Here is an 18,298-nt window from a genome sequence, read left to right as displayed (position 1 = left end):
TGAAAAAAATGGGAGGAAATTAGCTTTCTGATTTTTTTTTTTTAATTATCTTGATTTCCAGGGCTTTCACCTGTAAATTTCTTAAATCTTCATACATTCAAATGTGAATGCATTTTTTAATAACTGAAGGGTACAATCGGGTATTTAAGACAAACTGAAAATTCAAAGTTGTCTACTCCCCGCTTTTGTAGAAAAAACACTGAATAACTCGACACGGATGACGTACCAGCCTTTGTGCTCTAACTGATGGAATCCTATAAAAAGAAGTGTCAGATTATGTAGGAAAAGATGCAGACACAAATGAGGCCAAACTGATGTTCCTTAAAATGTCCCAGTTCTGCATTCTCTGACTCCTGTGTGTCAACCTTTAAACTGTAAAAATATTTTGCGGGTTTTTTTTTAATTTTACTATATACATGCTACTTAGAGTTTAGATCGTTGCTGTCAGTACTAGTCCAACTTCCTTTTATTTCAATAAATGCTGTAGGGACAAATTGGCAAGAGGTGCAAACTGGAACTTGGTGTCCAGCCCATGGTTTAATTCCCGCGGGAAGTACCATTTCAGGACAGTGGAATGCTATTGTTTCATCCCCTTCTAGTGTGTTAATTGTTTCCTTTCACATTCTAGCCATCATAACTACAGAGAAAGCAAAATAAAGTTTTTTAAGGCAAATTAGCCAGAAAAAATTGATAGACATTTCCTGGCACCTCTGAAGTTAACTACACCAAAATAGTCTCTCAGGAATTTGTCTAATGGCTCAGCCTTTATCAGAAACATGACAAGAAATGTCAGAGAACAAAATACTTCTGAAATTGGGCATTACATAATGCCCATTCTCTTAAGTTCTTATTAGAAAAAGCTTAACAACTGCCACTAACCCTTATACCAGGTTTCAAACTAATTATTGTATATTCCATGTAAGAGACTGAAGATTTGTGTGTGTGTGTGGCTTGAGATTTTTGTACTCTTTCTTCTCACTATAAAGAGACATTTTCAAGGGCCAAGAGTATGAAATCATTAGGATACAAGGATGTAGGATAAAATCTTAAAATACTTGTACCATGACATTACCTCAGTATCTGATCCCCTGAGAATCTCTGATCTATCTGTTTATTTTAAAGAGTCCCTGAAAAGCAGAGAAGGACTTTTTTTCTTTATTTTATAAAGGAGGACTAAAACCAAAAGAGTAAGGCTTAGGTCTGGTCTCCTGAAGTCAGGTGCCCAGGCTTTGCCAAGCTAGGTGCAAGCAGTTAGCACTCTCAGTATAAAAGAACCCTGAAAGGAGAATTCCTGGCTTCATCTACTTAGGCTCTTTCTGCCTTTTCCTGAAGGTGAGCAGCTGTGCCCTTCTCACAGTCCTAACAGAGGTTCAGCCTTCCGTTTGAAGCCACCACTACTATTATTCTCCTTTTACAAAATAAACACGTAGAAAGTGGAAAACTCTAATTTAATCCCCGCATCTTTTTGGAAAAAAAAAAAATATATATATATATTGCCTGCCTCTTGCCCTCAGTAGCAAGGTTTGGTAGACTAAGTTAGAACCTGGGGCCATAATTTGCCCTTTTGTCGAAGCTGTGCCACATGCAGAAAAAACATGGATTCATCAGGCTAGAGTCTAAAACTGTGGTTAAACTACTTGTCCAGTAGAGGGAAATCTTAGCTTCTGGTTGCTATTACAAGGTCTCTTTACTCAGTAGAGAAATCCAGTGGCATTTTAGATGAAATGATAAGCAGTCTTGATTCTCTGTAGCTGGTCAAGATCACTTAAGTCCTAACTTTAGATGTAGAAAGTCAGTATCTTAAGTCTGAGCAAGTCACCCTGGTCTTTACAGAGAAAAAGAGTTTTTTACCATAGGATGAGATGCATTTCCCACTAAAGATGTCTGTGTTTCTCCAGTACTTAGTGAGTACACTCTAATACAAAGTGAGACCAGGGTGACTAACTCAGACACAGACATTTCACAGGTTCACACTTATACTAGGCCAGACAAATTTTATTCCTGGTCACCCTAGTTGCCAATATAACATTGGCTTGAGGATCAGAAACACGCAGCTAGCGACGCCTTGCCTGTTTCTTCCCTTCAGTTCCTGCAGAGCTGCCCCTGAGGACACGCTAAATAACTGAATAGGAGCATACACTAAGTAAAATAACTGAATATGAGCATACACTAAATAAAATAACTGGATATGAGCATAATTCCCATTAAGCTCTCAACTAATTGAAGAAACAAAACATCTTTGTAAAAAGGCTTTCCCTTTCTCTTACATTGTCTAGATATAGCTTACTTGCTAATTACATTGGCTCCTGTAATTAAAATCAGTTTTTCTGCAATTTTCTGCAATTGATTCTCCATACATTAAGGTTACTGTGGCAAGTGTTTGCTGTATATTATGCTTTCTGCAGAGTATATAACCAACTAATCATGCCCTGGAGTGTCTCTGCACACTTTCCTGCTTCCTTATAGTCTGCCAGGGCAGCAAGGAAACCCTGCAATGGTAGTTGTAGGGTGTATGTGCAAGCAGTGGTTGTGTGTAAACTTGTTACCTAGCTGAGGGCTGGTGGAATGGATGAGTGAATGTTTTGTTGCTGCTGTCACTGTATACAGTTTTACATCTCCCAAAACATGCTAGCTTCTGGTGGCTTTGCTTTCCTTGGTTATTAAGAAGTAGCTAGGTTTTATAGACCCAGCCATGCTGAAGGGTGAAATGGCTTTGTGGAGTTCTCGTGAGAGGAGAGGCCTGACCAGCACTGCTGTGCCATGGCATGTCTAGCCATGTCCCTGTTAGATCAGATGGAGAAAGGTGCAAGACCTACTCCTCAGGCTTCCTTGAAAGCTGAAACTCTAATATAATCACCTGACTGTCGGAACAGGAGATTTAAGAAATTTCCTATAACAAAACCCCCAAAACTGATAACATCTGTCAGCCTTCTCAGCAAGAGTTGCATCCCCTGGTTGCTGCTCAAGAAAAAATAGCACCTGAGGTAGGGAATAATGGAGTGTTATGTACCAAAGAAGAATAATCAGACAGTATGTACTCCAGAAGAGAACTAAGCACCCCCAAATCCCACACATTTCATTTACTTAATCCTTCTAACAGCCTTTCTCACAACTTTCTGGGACTCAAAGATTTAAATCACTCTGATTTTCACCTGCATCTCCAGAATGTCACTCCATAAAAAGAGCCTAGCTCTGTAGCTCATCTTTAGTTTATACACACCCAAGCTGTCTAAACATGGTTGGTTTCTCTTTATGTGTTCAGGAAAAACAGACACATCCCTTCGTGTCTGTTCCTCTGAGTCTGTAGACGCTCTAGGGTCCATTATCAGCAATGCAAGGACACAGATTTTATCTGGTAGCTGGAGAAAAGTAGAAGGATCTTACCTCATGCATGACTAGCTGCAATCTAAGTTGAGATGTGTTTCATATATATTATTATATCAAATGACATGGGTTTGCAATGAAACAACTGGAAAATATTGTAAAAGGCTAACAGCCTGAAAATTGCAAGTAGATTCTGAATGTAAGTTACTGTGCATTAGAAACAAATCTGTAGCATGAGTAGTCCCAAAGTGCTTTATATTTATCTTTAGAAACTCAGTGTTAACAAACACCTGATCTAAATTTTGTTTGTTATGATAGCAGCTGCTGCTATCATGGGAAACATTACAAAAAACTTAATTTTAGTCAAAGAGCTCCTTTATATGAGAAAGTATATATTTTTCCTAGCAATTTTTGCTAAAATGTGCAAAGAATGGTAGCAATCTTAATGACTACAGCCCTACTTAATGTGTTAACATAAAACATAATTTTGCATGTTTCTGTTTGCAGGAAAACAAACTGTTTTCCATTTCCCTCCTTTTTTCTTTTTTAACAGAAGAAACTGAAAACAGCTGTAGAAGTTCACTACAGTTGTCCTTTTAGATAATAAAGATAGGGGATGTTATGAACTATTGGTAGGAAAAATGCCATTGCTAATGAGTCTTGTACCTACAACTACAGAATTACAGAGCAAATTGGATTCTTATTTTTCAGGTGCTCTAAGCAGAGTATTAAGACAATTCTGTTGTACATAAAATGAATAATAAGCTTCAAGTAACTGACATTTACTAGATGTCAGGTTCACCATTTTTTACAGTCATAGCCGGAATTGCATTTGCTAAATTGCTCTCATGAAGCAGGCTTTTCATTCTGATAGATTCCCTACTCCTCAAAGTATAATTCATCTTTGTGTAAAAGCACTGATCCTCATCTTTAGCCTGTGTTAAGATGACTAGATCTTCCAGTTTTAAATATAAGGTCCTTTATCTTAATACTCTGCAGGGATGCCCATTTGACCCCATTCCACTTGTTTCATTTGCTCTGTGGCACATGATCACCATGTAAAAGGAACAGCACATGGTCAAAGTGCTCTGTTCAGAGGTGACTTACACACTGCCTGCTGACAGATATAATGTAGATTGTGCTAAAAAATCAATATAATTCTGCTTTGTAACTTATATGGCATCATTATTTTGTGAAGTAGGTTATTCGTTGTACCACAGAGCAGTTTTTTGGCACCAGGACCTTTAAACCAATTACGGAAATGGAGAAAGAATATACTGTGGATTTGGTCCTGCCCAGAAGAAATGTGAAACATGTCAGTGAAAAATTATCAACAGGAGAGAAAGATAAATAGGAGAACCTGCCTTTCCTTTAACAGGCACTGAACAGTGTTTTGTCTAATAAAAGGCATAAGACCAAAGGGCAGGGAGAAGGCCATTTTTATTTTATCACTAGGCTACGCTGTGGAAGGCAAAACTTGAAGCACAAGCAAACAGAAATTCACCAACAGCAGTGAAGAGAGGTGGCACATGAGGATGGCAGGTACTATGCTTTCTTCACAGTCTTGAAGAGGGCTGTCTGTTTTGTTATTATTTCTAGCCTAGGATTTTGCAAGCTACTGCTCCAACTGTATATTTTCTCTTATAACCCCCAGAATCTCCTTGGTAATCACAATTGGCATGCTTGTTCACTGCCAGAGTACATGCTCAGTCTTTCACTTAGTACTTTCAGGTACTTTCTTCACATCCTCTGGGTAATGTTTCTGCTGGCACTTGAGATTCCTTCTAGTGATGAATCTTTTTAGTTGTGAGTGTTCAGATACTGAGGTCAGTTAACTTATGGGGAGAAGAAATAGCTTCAGTGAGCTGCTTGTCCCAGTTTTGGTAGCTCATGATTCACTTGAGCAGGCCGCTGGCAACAATGCAGGGCTCAGTGTTGAGGCCTCTGGTGTGAAGAAGATAACTGTACATGCTGCACTATCTGGAGGGGAAGGAGGGATCTCAATTACAGAGTTTAATAGGGGTAAGAATGATTGGCAGCAGAAGAAAGTCTTTCTGTTGACTTACTGTTTGCACTGTTGGTCTAAACTGGGGAACGCCTTTGTAAACCCAGGGCTTTGGGTCATGACAAGATGTATTCCTTTTTTGAAGAGGTATCCCCATGGGTAAAGCTTTTTGAGGCAGATCTACTTTGCAGCAAGAATTGTGCTTAGGTTTTTTTTCCTTTTAATCTCAGGGAAAATTTGTTCTCCTTGGATTAACATGATTGTGTGTCCAAGGCCTATTTGCCATTCTGGAGTGATGAATGGCACAGATAAACTCATGCCCTGAAATTTCTGGGCTATTTGGATGGGTACCTCTAATGCCTGAAAGTGTAAGTTAGTTTTGCAACTCTATAGTGCTCTAGTAGTTGAGAAGGAAATGATAAAAGGCCTTGAGAAATGTCCTGTTGGAGTGCAGGCTTACCTGGCTATGGTGTAGAAGGGTTACAATCACTCCACAATATCTCACAGGAGAGAAGAGCAGTGTCTCAGAGAGCACAGTGCTAACCATTAGTAACTGCTGCCTTTTCATTATCAACCACTGTGCTATTGCATTATTGATTAATGCTGTTGAAAGCCATTCCTGATGGTCCCTTATGTTCTTACTGAAAACCACTTAACGTATCAGCTACATCTAATTGAATAGCAAGAGGAATGAGTGAAATGTCATTCATAAGCACTCTTTCCCTTTATAGTCATTGGCAAAAGCATGTATGCCACTGAATATTGAAACCATCCTGAAGGCATCACATTTCCAAATACAGTACTATTTTTTTTTATATTTTACTCAACTCGTGATAGACATGCTGCTGCTAATGATGTTCTGGAGACTTGCATGCTTCACTTATTGTAGGGAATAAAAGTATTATGTACATCTTAGTTAAGTGTTACCATATCTCAGAATGATTGGTAAATATTATTCTAATTATTTACCAAATCTGTAACTTGAATGGCATTAGACATGCACTGAAATAGCAGAATTTCTTTTTAAGTCAGTGGTGGAACTGTAAATAGAAGTTAGTTAATTTTTAAATGTTGGTATTACAATGACACCAGAAGGCATCAGTCAATATTAGGGCCTTGTTATGCTAAAGTCTCTGCATAAGCGTGTGAAAAGAGACAAAAAGTCTTGGCTACAAGGAATTTGCACAGTGAATAGCCAAGAAAAAGTGCGGAAGGAAGAAGGTGTTAATGTCTCCATTTTAATGCCCTTAATAACATGCTTTAACTTTTGGTCAGTCCTGAAGTGGTCACATTTGGACTAGATGATCATTTTAGGTCCTTTCCAACTGAAAATATTCTATTCTATTTTATTCTGTTCTATTTTCCAGAGAGAATGCAAAGAAAAGTGGTTTGCCTAAGACTGCTGTGTACCACCAGCAGAAACCAAATTTGGATTTCTGAACTGTGTTCTAGGCATTTTCTCATAGTTTATTTTACCACGTTTTTGGTCCCTGAGAAGGTTCCCCTGCTCCCCACTCAATACATAATTTGATACAGAGCATGTATGAGCATTCCCCATCTTGCCCCTTCTCTTCCCCTTTCCAGAGACTCCAGTACTTGCTAATCACCTTCATTCTCTTTCAGGCACAGGAGGAGAAGTTCCAGAGTGGAATATGGACTGTAGTACACCACACATGAGGTAAAGCAGTATTATCATCTGCCTCACCTGCTTGTCCGTCTTGTAATTATTTTTTTTTTTTAAGTGAGAAAAATAGAGTTAAATGCATCTGAAAGAAGGTCATTAGAATGGAAATAATATTAATTGCCATTCCTGATGACACTGACATGACATATTATGGTGTTTATACATCTTTCAAAAAATGGCCTGTAAATGGTCTGTCTTCTTTTATATCAGACAAGTGATGAGGCAGGTGTGTCTCCTAGGGAAACCAGGCTTCTGCAAACTGAAGCACAATATCAAGATAAGACTGTCATTGTGCAAGTCTCTGCTGCTCTGAAGCTAATGTGCACAATCTGTTTTTGCAAGTGCTTTCATATTTTTGTTCTTTATTATGAACATATACAGCACATAAGTGTTTTTAGTATTGGCTGACTCTGGTATTTTGTAGTCACGATTGTGGTATTTAAACAGGAGGTGATCTGTTCTGCACATGGGAAAGGGGCTGTGTTATAGAGGAAATAATTTAAAAAAGTGTTGCTATTTTTTGGCAAGAGGGTGTTATGATTATTTTTCAAAGAATATACCCAGTATTCATTATGTTCATGTACAAACCCATGGTGATTTGAATCTGATTTCTAGTCTGTAGCTAGAGAGCATTATCATTGTGTTAGAAATGCAAGTATGATATTAAATTGGAAAGTTCTTACATATATATAGTCTCATCTATTTCTTTTTTAGCTGCTGTATAATACTGCTTCTCAAACTTACCCTCAGTAAGTTTGCGGATGACACCAAGTTGGGTGGGAGTGTTGATCTGCTCGAGGGTAGGGAGGCTCTGCAGAGAGATCTGGACAGGCTGGAGCGATGGGCTAAGGCCAACTGTAGGAGTTTCAATAAGGCCAAATGCCGGGTGCTGCACTTCGGCCACAACAACCCCCAGCAGCACTACAGGCTTGGGGAGGAGTGGCTGGAGAGCTGCCAGTCAGAGAGGGACCTGGGGGTGTTGATTGACAGCTGGCTGAACATGAGCCAGCAGTGTGCCCAGGTGGCCAAGAAGGCCAATGGCATCCTGGCTTGCATCAGAAATAGCATGGCCAGCAGGGATGACAGGGAAGGGATCTTACCCCTGTACTCGGCACTGGTGAGGCCGCACCTCGATTACTGTGTTCAGTTTTGGGCCCCTCACTACAAAAAGGACATTGAATTACTCGAGCATGTCCAGAGAAGGGCAACGAAGCTGGTGAAGGGTCTGGAGCACATGTCGTACGAGGAGCGGCTGAGGGAACTGGTGTTGTTTAGTCTGGAGAAGAGGAGGCTGAGGGGAGACCTCATCGCCCTCTACAACTACCTGAAAGGAGGTTGCAGAGAGCTGGGGATGAGTCTCTTTAACCAAGTAATAAGCCATAGGACAAGAGGGAATGGCCTCAAGTTGCACCAGGGAAGGTTTAGACTGGATATTAGGAAGTATTTCTTTACAGAACAGGTTGTTAGGCGTTGGAATGGGCTGCCCAGGGCAGTGGTGGAGTGCCCATCCCTGGAGGTGTTTAAGAGTCGGGTTGACATAGCGCTGAGGGAGATGGTGTAGTTGGGATCTGTCAGTCCTCGGTTAACAGTTGGACTAGATGATCTTCAAGGTCCTTTCCAACCTAGATGATTCTGTGATTCTGTGAATTTCAGCTTAAGAGCTCTGATTACTTAGATGAAATAAGCAATGCCACTTGAATAGCAACTATTGTAAATAATGGAGATCTTTTTATAAAACTTCATCATATTGTTAATAATCAAAATGCATTTGGTATGATAAAGCACCACGTTACCCTTGGTTAAGAAAATTCCTTTCAAAGAGTTTGCCTGGCAATGATTTTTAAAACATTTCAAGACTTTCTGAAAATCTTGAAACACAAACGTGGCATGATTGTATTATGAAAATGTGTTTGGTAAGGGACACATAATTATCTTGTTTCCAGATGAAGCAAAGCTGGTAACTTATCTCCAGTCACTGCTAGCAAATTTGTTTAGACACTTATTGAATGCAGGCTTTTTTTTCCCCTGCTGCACCACTCCTGTACAGACAGAAGTTATTTTTAAGGATGCATTGTGTCCAGGATATACATACCTAGCTGAAAGTTGTCTCAAGGTAGGAAAAACTCCTGAAACATGTATTCCTCACATCTCAGGGATACAATCTTTCCAGGAAAATGCTCAGCTTTAGAAACCCTACGTCACAGCACCATGTGTGTATATATTGGAACACACAATGCCAAGTATAATGCCAGATTTTCTGAAGCAGGCCTATTTTTTAGTTTAAAGCATTGTTGTGCTGAATTGGTGATCAATCGGCAATGTTCCAGCTGAACAAAGCCTCAGTTCAGAAGGGTACAATTGCTGCTCCGGGTTTAGACATTGTCCAGCAAGGGGCCTCTATGCAGTGCAAGGATTCCAAAGGCAAATGTTTGAACATAGAAATAAAAAGAGCGTGGAGGAAGCTGGCAACAAGATTACACCAGCTAATGCTCTTATAAACAGATTTTGAACAATGCTAGTGCACTGGATTTAGAGGATGGGTGGGTTACAACCTGGGTGTATTGTTTCATATTGAGTATTTTTTTCTCATGCAGGTCTTTACCTTTTTTCCCTTCACATGGTTACCAAGGAGTACAAAGCAAGCTATCACGTGTGTCAGATGCAAGCAAGATCTAAGAGCTCTAGAGCAGCTGAGAACATGCATACAGCATCTTGGGTGTCAGGACGACGCTATACTGGCAGAGGAATCTGTAAGGGGCAGAGACTTCCATTTCCTGCTGAGTTTTATCAGGATCCAGGTCTGCTGTGTTATACAGAGAGAAAGTGTTTGTCTGTAATATGGGAGTGTGTTTCTGTATCACCTCACAGACTGAGGGGGGGCACTGCATGGGAGTACAGCATTTGACAGCATTTCACAGAAGGGCGGCATTTCACAGAATCATTCATTCAGGTTGGAAAAGACCCTTGGGATCATCAAGTCCAACCATCAGCCCTACTCTACAAAGTTCTCCCCTACACCATATCCCCCAACATCCCATCTAAACAACCCTTAAACACATCCAGGGATGGTGACTCCACCACCTCCCTGGGCAGCCTATTCCACTGTCTGACCACTCTTTCTGTGAAAAATTTTTTCCTAATGTCCAGTCTGAACCTCCCCTGTTGCAGTTTAAAGCCATTCCCTCTTGTTCTATCGCTAATTACCTGTGAGAAGAGACCAGCACCAACCTCTCTACAATGTCCTTTCAGGTAGTTGTAGAGAGTGATGAGGTCTCCCCTTAGCCTTCTCTTCCTCAAACTAAACAGTCCCAGCTCCTTCAATCGCTCCTCATAGGATTTGTTCTCCAGGCCCTTCACCAGCTTCGTTGCCCTCCTCTGCACTCGCTCCAGCACCTCGATATCTCTCTCGTATTGAGGTACCCAAAACTGGACACAATACTCCAGGTGTGGCCTCACCAGTGCAGAGTACAGGGGGACTATCACCTCCCTACTTCTGCTGGTCACACTATTTCCAATACAAGCCAGGATGCTGTTGGCTTTCTTGGCCACCTGGGCACACTGCTGGCTCATGTTCAGCTGCTTGTCAGTTAGAACCCCCAGATCTCTTTCTTCCACACAGCTCTCCAGCCACACCTCCCCAAGCCTGTGGTGATGCATGGGGTTGTTGTGGCCCAAGTGCAGGACCTGGCACTTGGCCTTGTTGAAGCTCATCCCGTTAACGTTGGCCCACCAATCCAATCTATCCAAGTCTCTCTGTAGAGACTCCCTATCTTCATGCAGATCGGCACTCCCGCTTAACTTGGTGTCATCTGCAGACTTTTTACAGGGCACATTACGGGTTGCAGGGGAAGAGCACTTTGGGATTGTGCAAAACTTATCATAGGATGTTTAGGGGAGGAACCACAAGCAGGGAAAGGGAGGGATAGAGGTGGTTTGGGGAGGAAAAATCTTGGGAGAACAGAGGAATAAGGGGCTAAAAGGACACAGCTGCACGTAACCAGGTGGCTGGTCAGTAGGCTTGTCTGGCCATGCCCTGCACTTGATCAGAACAGTTTGTTTAACTCCATTTTCCTGTGTGCAGAGCTCTCTTCTGCGTGTATGGAGGTCTGAGAGGCCAGCAACTGGAGTGGGACCATGGGATCACAGGGGCTCCCATCTGTGGTGTTAGCAATTGGAGTGGGTGAGGGTATGTAAGTCAGTGTGTGATTGCTCCTGAATATCAGCCTGGGCTTGCAAAGTAATTGAAGTGACTTGGGAGCCAGGTGTGTGCATGTGTCTCTGGGAGTGAGACAACTGGAGGAGCTGGCTGTGGGAGGAAGCGGGGGTCCCAGCCATGTGGCAGAGAGACTGTAGGGTCTGGGATTGACTGAGAGATTAGATGTGTGTGTGTGCCTCTCTCTCTGTGCATGAGGCAATTGAGGACCAGCTACTGGAGGACTGAGTGTCTAAGCCCAGGTACTGGAGATGGCTAAAGCCAATTCACATTTTTCTTGGCAGGGTAGCCCTCATTCTGATTCTATAAAATCAGAGTGTTTCAATTCACCCCTTCTTTCTTCTCTGCCTCTGTAGAGGCGAGTTTCTGTGCTCTGTATTTGTATTGATGGTGTAGAGAGCAAGATGCAGACATTGCACATGATGTATAAGTAGGCAATTTTGATCTTCCTGCAGCCATTTGTTTTCACTCTACACAGGTACAGAGTAGTAGAAAACCAGACCCTTTGTGTCTGGAATGCTTAGCACCCAATAGATTTTTTTATAAAATAGACCTCAGTTCTGCAGCCAGTTCATTTGCTGTAGTTGTTTACCCAGGAAATCTCTGGACTGAGAGTGTCTGTTATGCCCTGCGTTAGGCAGACAGGCGTGTGAATTGTAACTAAGCAGTCCAGATGAGGAGAGGAAGTACTGACTGGTTTCTTCCCCATGCTCCTGAAGAAAATCCACTTCATAAAGAGTTGTATGAAATATGTGCTTCCTGTTTACGTGTTTCGCAAATAATAAGTCTGTCACAGTGTCCCTCAAAGATTGCTTCAGGGTTCTGTTGACACCAAGCCTCACGACTTTTACATAATTTATACTGCCAAGTCCAGCCTCAATCAAGACCCAGTAATGCATGGATCTATTTGTGTAAGGTGTGGCAAAGCATATAGGCAGATGTATATGCTTGTATGTAATACAAGTTTCAATATATGGTAAGGCTTCATGATGAGAGCTGAACAGGCCCTTACCAAGTGAGAGAGAATGTTTTGCCCTAGTGTGGCTAACATTTATAGTGAGATCTGGGGAGTGGCCCTCATTAACAGGCGCTGCTTGCAGGAAGGAGAGGGATGCATGCACCTGGCCTCAACAGGTGTACGAGCTGTTTGAGGAGCTGAAAGCAGTGAAGATTTTGGGGGAGTGAATATTGATATTGTCTCCTGAATAAATTAAGAACCAATAAGTCTCTTGATGGGGAGCAGCAGTCAGGGTGGATGTGAAAAGGACAAAGCAAAAGAGGCTGTAGAGGTAAGAATTAATCCAAACAGATGCTAACAGAGGGAGGAAGCATGCATTCCCTGGTTGAGGTCTTCTTCAGGTTTGCTTTTACAGCATATGATGGACTTCCATAAGGACAGTGTTCTGACCTCCATGGTCAAGGCACTGGTTTGACAGAGTATAGGAAGCTTTCTGCATGTGATCTAAAGGTAGATAAATACATAGTCATCTCTTATGTCTGTTCAGCCATTTTGCTATCTTCTGTTTCTATTCAGGAACTTTAAGTGAGAAATACAGTGCCCTAAGCACCATTTCCTACCAGCAGATGGGTCCTACCAGGGGGTGGTATGGATCTTAGGAGCTCTGAAAAGTTAGGTGGGGTGATTGGACCCTGAAGGAATCTAACACTCTTTCTCCCTTCTCCCCATCAAGTTCAATAAATCAGTGTACAAAAGCTGTTTGAAAAACAACCAATTCAAACCAAAACTTCATTTGTGTTATTGTGTAATTCTATGAATGCTAAGCAGCACCTACAAAGAAGCAAACTGTGTGGTGGTGGAGCTGTTGTGTCCTGTCAGAAACATTTAATAGTCTCATTTTAAAAAGAAAAAAAAAAAAGTTTATGATAACAAGTCTGGTCTAGAAACTTTCCACAGCAGCCTTCCATGATGGTTTCAGTCATTTATGATGACAAATTATTTATTATCACCAGAAACCGTTCCTTCCATAGGTATAAAGTTACTCAGTGTTGTATCATGGTGAAAAACCACACAGGAACCTCTGTTACACTCGTGTGAGTAGGTGTGCAGAACCAGACAAACACTGAACTTGAAAGACATGATTCGGTCATAGATATTAACCCATTTGGCCTGAGATTATGACATAAAATTGTGTAATGTCTTTTCATTTAGTATGTCTTTGACGGTTTATGCTTCTGAAGCTGTGTGCCAACCAGAATATCACCATCTTTCAGTTTGTTTAAGCAGGAGACAGGTAAGATCTATCACCCTTCCCATGTATTGTGGCCCAAGCCATGTCACCCTGGCAGGCACAGCTCCAGTGCTAGACTGTAATCCTTATCACATGTGCATTGATCATTCCTTTCTTTCTGGTGGAGTAGTGGAGTTTCACTACTGCCTTGAGGAGCATCAGCTACAATTCCTAAGTGTTGGAAAGCAGCCAGAGATTTGGTTTCTATAGATAAAACAATATTTTAAAACAGCAGTGGTCTATCTCAGATTCACTAAGTCTTTGAATATCAACAGAAAGCTTGATACATAAACGTAAGTTTTATTACTTTAACCTTTGTAATTTTAATATAGCCTTATTTATAAAATGGATTTCATTCATTCATGTAACCACTGTATGGGAATGTTTTACAGACACCATTAATTCCTTATCCAGGATTACACATATGCCTAAGAATAAAATGGAAGTAGATGTTATGGTATTAATTTATGCATTTTTGGAAAACATTAAAGTCATATAACCTTACGTCTAATGATTTTGTTTAATTATACAGTTCAACATTTTCATCTTCAAAGAAATCTGCAAACAATGACTAACTAATTAATCCTTGCTGCAGCCCTTTGAAATAGGTAGATAGACATAATTAATCCCATCTAACTGATTCCTTGCCCAAGGAAATACACTGAATCAATATTTAAGCCAAGATTAGAGCTCGGTTTTACTCTGTGATCATTTCACTAAACTAGCAGTTCCCAAGTTTCCTTAGATTGGGCTCACTCCTACCTTGCTGTGACGGTTTAAACAGACATATGCCTCGGCCTGCACCAAGCCTTCATTCTCTGTCTTCCACCTCTTTGCCTTTTAAAATGCTTCTTCTCCCTCTTCCCCCCACAGATTACTTACACTCCAGTCAATTCAGGTGTGGAAATTCTAACTTTTTCCCTCCAAAATCGTGTACCTGGCTTTCACTTGCTTATGCCTGTCACTGCCTGACTGACTCTTTGCACCCACAGTCTGCCTCCCACAAGTTCCCTGTCCTTCAGGTGCCATTGCCTGCCCTGGGGGGGCCCTGCTTCTGGGCTTGGTGTGTGCATTGGCATCGCCCGGTGGAACTACCTCTCTCTTCCCCTGCTCCTGGATCCTCCCAGCAGCTGGAGGGAAGCTCTGTGGTGGAGCTGGTGTAAGCTGCTTTGTATCTTCTAGTTGGCTCACTCTTGTACAGTGAGCAGGGAGAAAATTGAAGGTAAACTTTGCACCATTAAACAGCAGACACTGTTTTCATAGACCATGGCCCATACCAAGGTGCAGCCTATGGTCTTTGTGTCTGTTACTGTAGGTGGAGATTCATGAAAGGTTTTGCAGCACATAGTGACTTACAAAAGCACTTTATAGGATCAAGGGCAGGCATTGTTGTTCAGGTAATATTGAAGGCTAGGGAAGTTCGTGAGTGTGGAACCAAAGAGAAGCTGATGTTGTAACAAAGAGTATTACTTACCTTGAAAATGGTCTAGTGATCATATAGACTGGAGTGAGGCAGTTCTGAATACCACAGTGAGCAGCAGGGATTGCAAAGCAACAACAGTTATCTGTGGAAGACTGATAAAGTCCTGATTTGATAGAAGAAGCTAATTCTGCATAGCATGTGATGAAAGGTGGAGTACAAGAAAAGAGAGAAAAAACAATGGAAAAGGAAATTCCCTCCTTATGTTATCAAAGAACAGAACTAGAACTGAAGAAATAGTGCCAGAAGCTGGACTTCCCACCATGGTGGTGTTTAAAATCTGGTCAAATCTTACTCGGCTATAGCTTTTCTTATCTGGTGGGAAATAGAGTTAATGTGATGTATCCTGTAGTTGTTGATAACAAAGTCAAATTTGTATTTGTGCTTTGAAGTAATATGTCAAACCAGAAAAGGTATTTGCCCTGACTATAGGGATTCACCTCCCCAATAAATTAGTGAATGGACCATAAATATTCCTGCAGGCAGCTGATCTGACTGCCCTCAGTTGACATGCCACACTTTCCTTGTACTCATCATTTCCTTTACTTTATAGAAAATGTTATGTCTTCGTGTGACTGCAGGAGAGAGAAAAGAAGAGGATACAGAGAGGACTTGAAATTCTCCAGCAACATTGCACAGTATCTAAGGATACACTCCAAACCCAGTGCACCACTGCAGAAACTGATTTATCTCAGCATTCTCAAAAGTGTAATTTTCTATGGGTGAGATTGCTTAGCTATGTCTGCAGCTTGATTCCATTTTCTTTAGAAAAATGTTTGATGCTCTGCCCCATACTTTCAGGCTCTCTGCAGCTGACTAAAATTGTGGGTATCTTTCTAAAATAGATAGCCTGCTTCAACCACAAATTGATTGGGCTTTGACTAGACTGAATTATATGTGGTGCAGAAGGTCAGATGGATGATTGTAATTGTCCTGCTTGGCTTTAGATCTTTGGATTTACTTAGGTACTAAGTCTCTCCATTCAGCATGATTCAAGAGAGTAAAATCGAGAGCTCTATAAAATAGGAATTGTACATTCAACCAAATGGAGAATGGCTGAGTATAGACATATGGCAGATTCATTTTTTCAGGCTGTTGATAATCTCAAAGAACATGTAGTAACAGAACGAGTCAGTGTGTTGGTGGAGATTCCCCCGCCACCCACAGCAAATGATATTTTGGGGCATATAAATAGTCAATTACAATAACACATCCCTTTCAATCTGAGTAATTTCTACTGAAATCCAAGATGACTACTGTCAAAGGAGATGTACAAAGGCATAGCGTTCTTTCTGCTTTAAAATAATTATATACTGCAAATACATGCAAGAGAAGGCAAATCACTTAAGGACTCTCTTGGAAGAAGTATCTTAGTGGAAATATGAATGTCTGTCAGTTTCCTGACATAGTTTAAATGTTAAATGACAGATAACCTAGGATCACCCAAATGAGATGGCAAAGTTTTATTCTATGATACTGTCTGACAATGAAATCCTGCATCTTGACAATTAAAACATTTCTTTCACAGCCACATTGAAGGTCTCTGTTCTGATATTTTCTCTTGTACTTACATGACTCTACAAATGTTTAAATTATGTAGAGCCAATGTAGCATTGAAGGTTTGCTACACAAAATCTTGAAGGAAATTTTCTTCTAGTCTAGGAATATATTTTCTTGATCTCTGTAATTAAGAGCCCAAGGGCAGCTGATGAGCACAAGGCAAAAGCCTAGCCCCACTGAAGTGTTACCAAGTACTTCCCCTGTAGTGAACAGAATCCTCTTAAGATGATGACTGCTGAGATGTATTCAGTGGTTTTTGTCACTCTCAAACAGAGAGGGAAAAATGAAACACCCTCTTTCCACTATGCAATTTTGCAGGCAGTTTACTGCATTTAATGAACTGTTACAGCATATGCAGATTAACACTTCCCACCCGCACTCCACAGATCTGGCTCACGATAATCACTTGTCCTATATTTCTGTGCTATATAGTGGCTTCCTCTGCTCATAGAAGCACAGCCCACAGAACTGAAACAAAGGTCCTTAAAGGCTTCAGTTTGCCAAAGACTACATTTGTCTCCTCCTCTCAGGTCAGAACATGAGAGACTGACTGGTGGTGTCTTCTCAGCTTTAAACAAAGCCAAAGGCTAGGTGGTAAGCAAGACAGTCTGCTGCCCTTTCTGTCCTACAGCTCAGACCATGCAAGACCATTACTTTCTTTTTGTGTAGGCTTTCACCTTTAGAGCCACAGAACTCACCATGGAGCTTTGAGCTCCACTTGACCGCAGTGACTTTGCCAGGGTCATACTGGAACTGAGGTAGCCTACAGAACCAGTGCAGGTGAAAGCAAACATGTTAAATGCTTTCAGTGAGATTCAGCTCATTGCAGAGCCTTTAGAAGACACAACCATCAGTAGGGCGCCTCTTGAGGTCAGTTATGCATAACCACAGCCTTTCACAGATCTCCTTTTTGCCTCTCCCATGTTAGACATAGCACTACCATTCCTTTCTTTTCTCTCTTTGTTAATATAAAATTATGTCCACACTTGTTTGCCCAAAAATATTATTCAGAACCTGTGGATAACTGCATGATAGCTTCGGGTCTCTTAGCATAATTAGTACTAGTGCTGCATATATCAGAGTATGAGTGAGAAACTTTGTGATCAAGTCAATGGCTACAGTGCTAGGGGTCAAATGCTTATGCTGGGGACTATCTTTTTCGATTTATTCTACTAGTCCCAACTTCACTGCAGAAGTGATATTTGGACAGGTCTATGAAAATGTTCTGACTATCCTACCATTGCTTGGAAGCGAAAGGTGGACGCAAACCTTCTCACGATTCATTTGTCTTGCACCTGGAGTATAAAAAAGATCATATATAATATGTACATATATACCTTATATATAAAATAAGTATATATACACATATAAACTGCATACACTGGCATTGCCTCCAACAGAAATGTACTTCAGTTGCTGTCCAGACAAAATTTTTAAAAGATTTTAAGGAGTGGTTCATGATTTAAGTTGCCAGCCTTGAGACATTTTATGCATGCATGCTTAGTACACTGTAAAAATCAGACTGTTTGAGTTCAGTCTGTAAAAATGGAAATATCCTACATCAGTAGACACACTTTTGCAAGTTTTGGTCTCATAGATTTTAATTCTGAAAAAATAAGCTATTTAAACTTGTATTCTGAAGTGAACATTTGTTAGGTAGGACATAGAAAGTTCATTGAAAATTTTAAGAATATTATCTGTTTGATCAAATATTATATCAAAGCTTTTATTTCCTGAGTCAGGGACAGAAATACAGTGGTTAAGTTTCACATTCAATAAATCA

General features: G+C 40.8%; 1 long non-coding RNA gene across 1 annotated transcript; it reads left to right on the top strand.

Moving 5' to 3' along the window:
- The first annotated feature begins 6,966 nt into the window (after nucleotides 1-6,966).
- On the top strand, nucleotides 6,967-16,493 carry LOC141923834 (uncharacterized). Its single transcript, XR_012623410.1, has 3 exons — nucleotides 6,967-7,007; nucleotides 13,397-13,478; nucleotides 15,509-16,493. It is a non-coding gene; the product is annotated as an uncharacterized LOC141923834 (long non-coding RNA).
- The last annotated feature ends 1,805 nt before the right edge of the window (nucleotides 16,494-18,298 follow it).

The sequence above is a fragment of the Strix aluco genome, chromosome 5, assembly GCF_031877795.1.
Source record: "Strix aluco isolate bStrAlu1 chromosome 5, bStrAlu1.hap1, whole genome shotgun sequence".
Classification (NCBI taxonomy): domain Eukaryota; kingdom Metazoa; phylum Chordata; class Aves; order Strigiformes; family Strigidae; genus Strix; species Strix aluco.
This window is presented reverse-complemented; position numbering and strand designations above follow the sequence as displayed.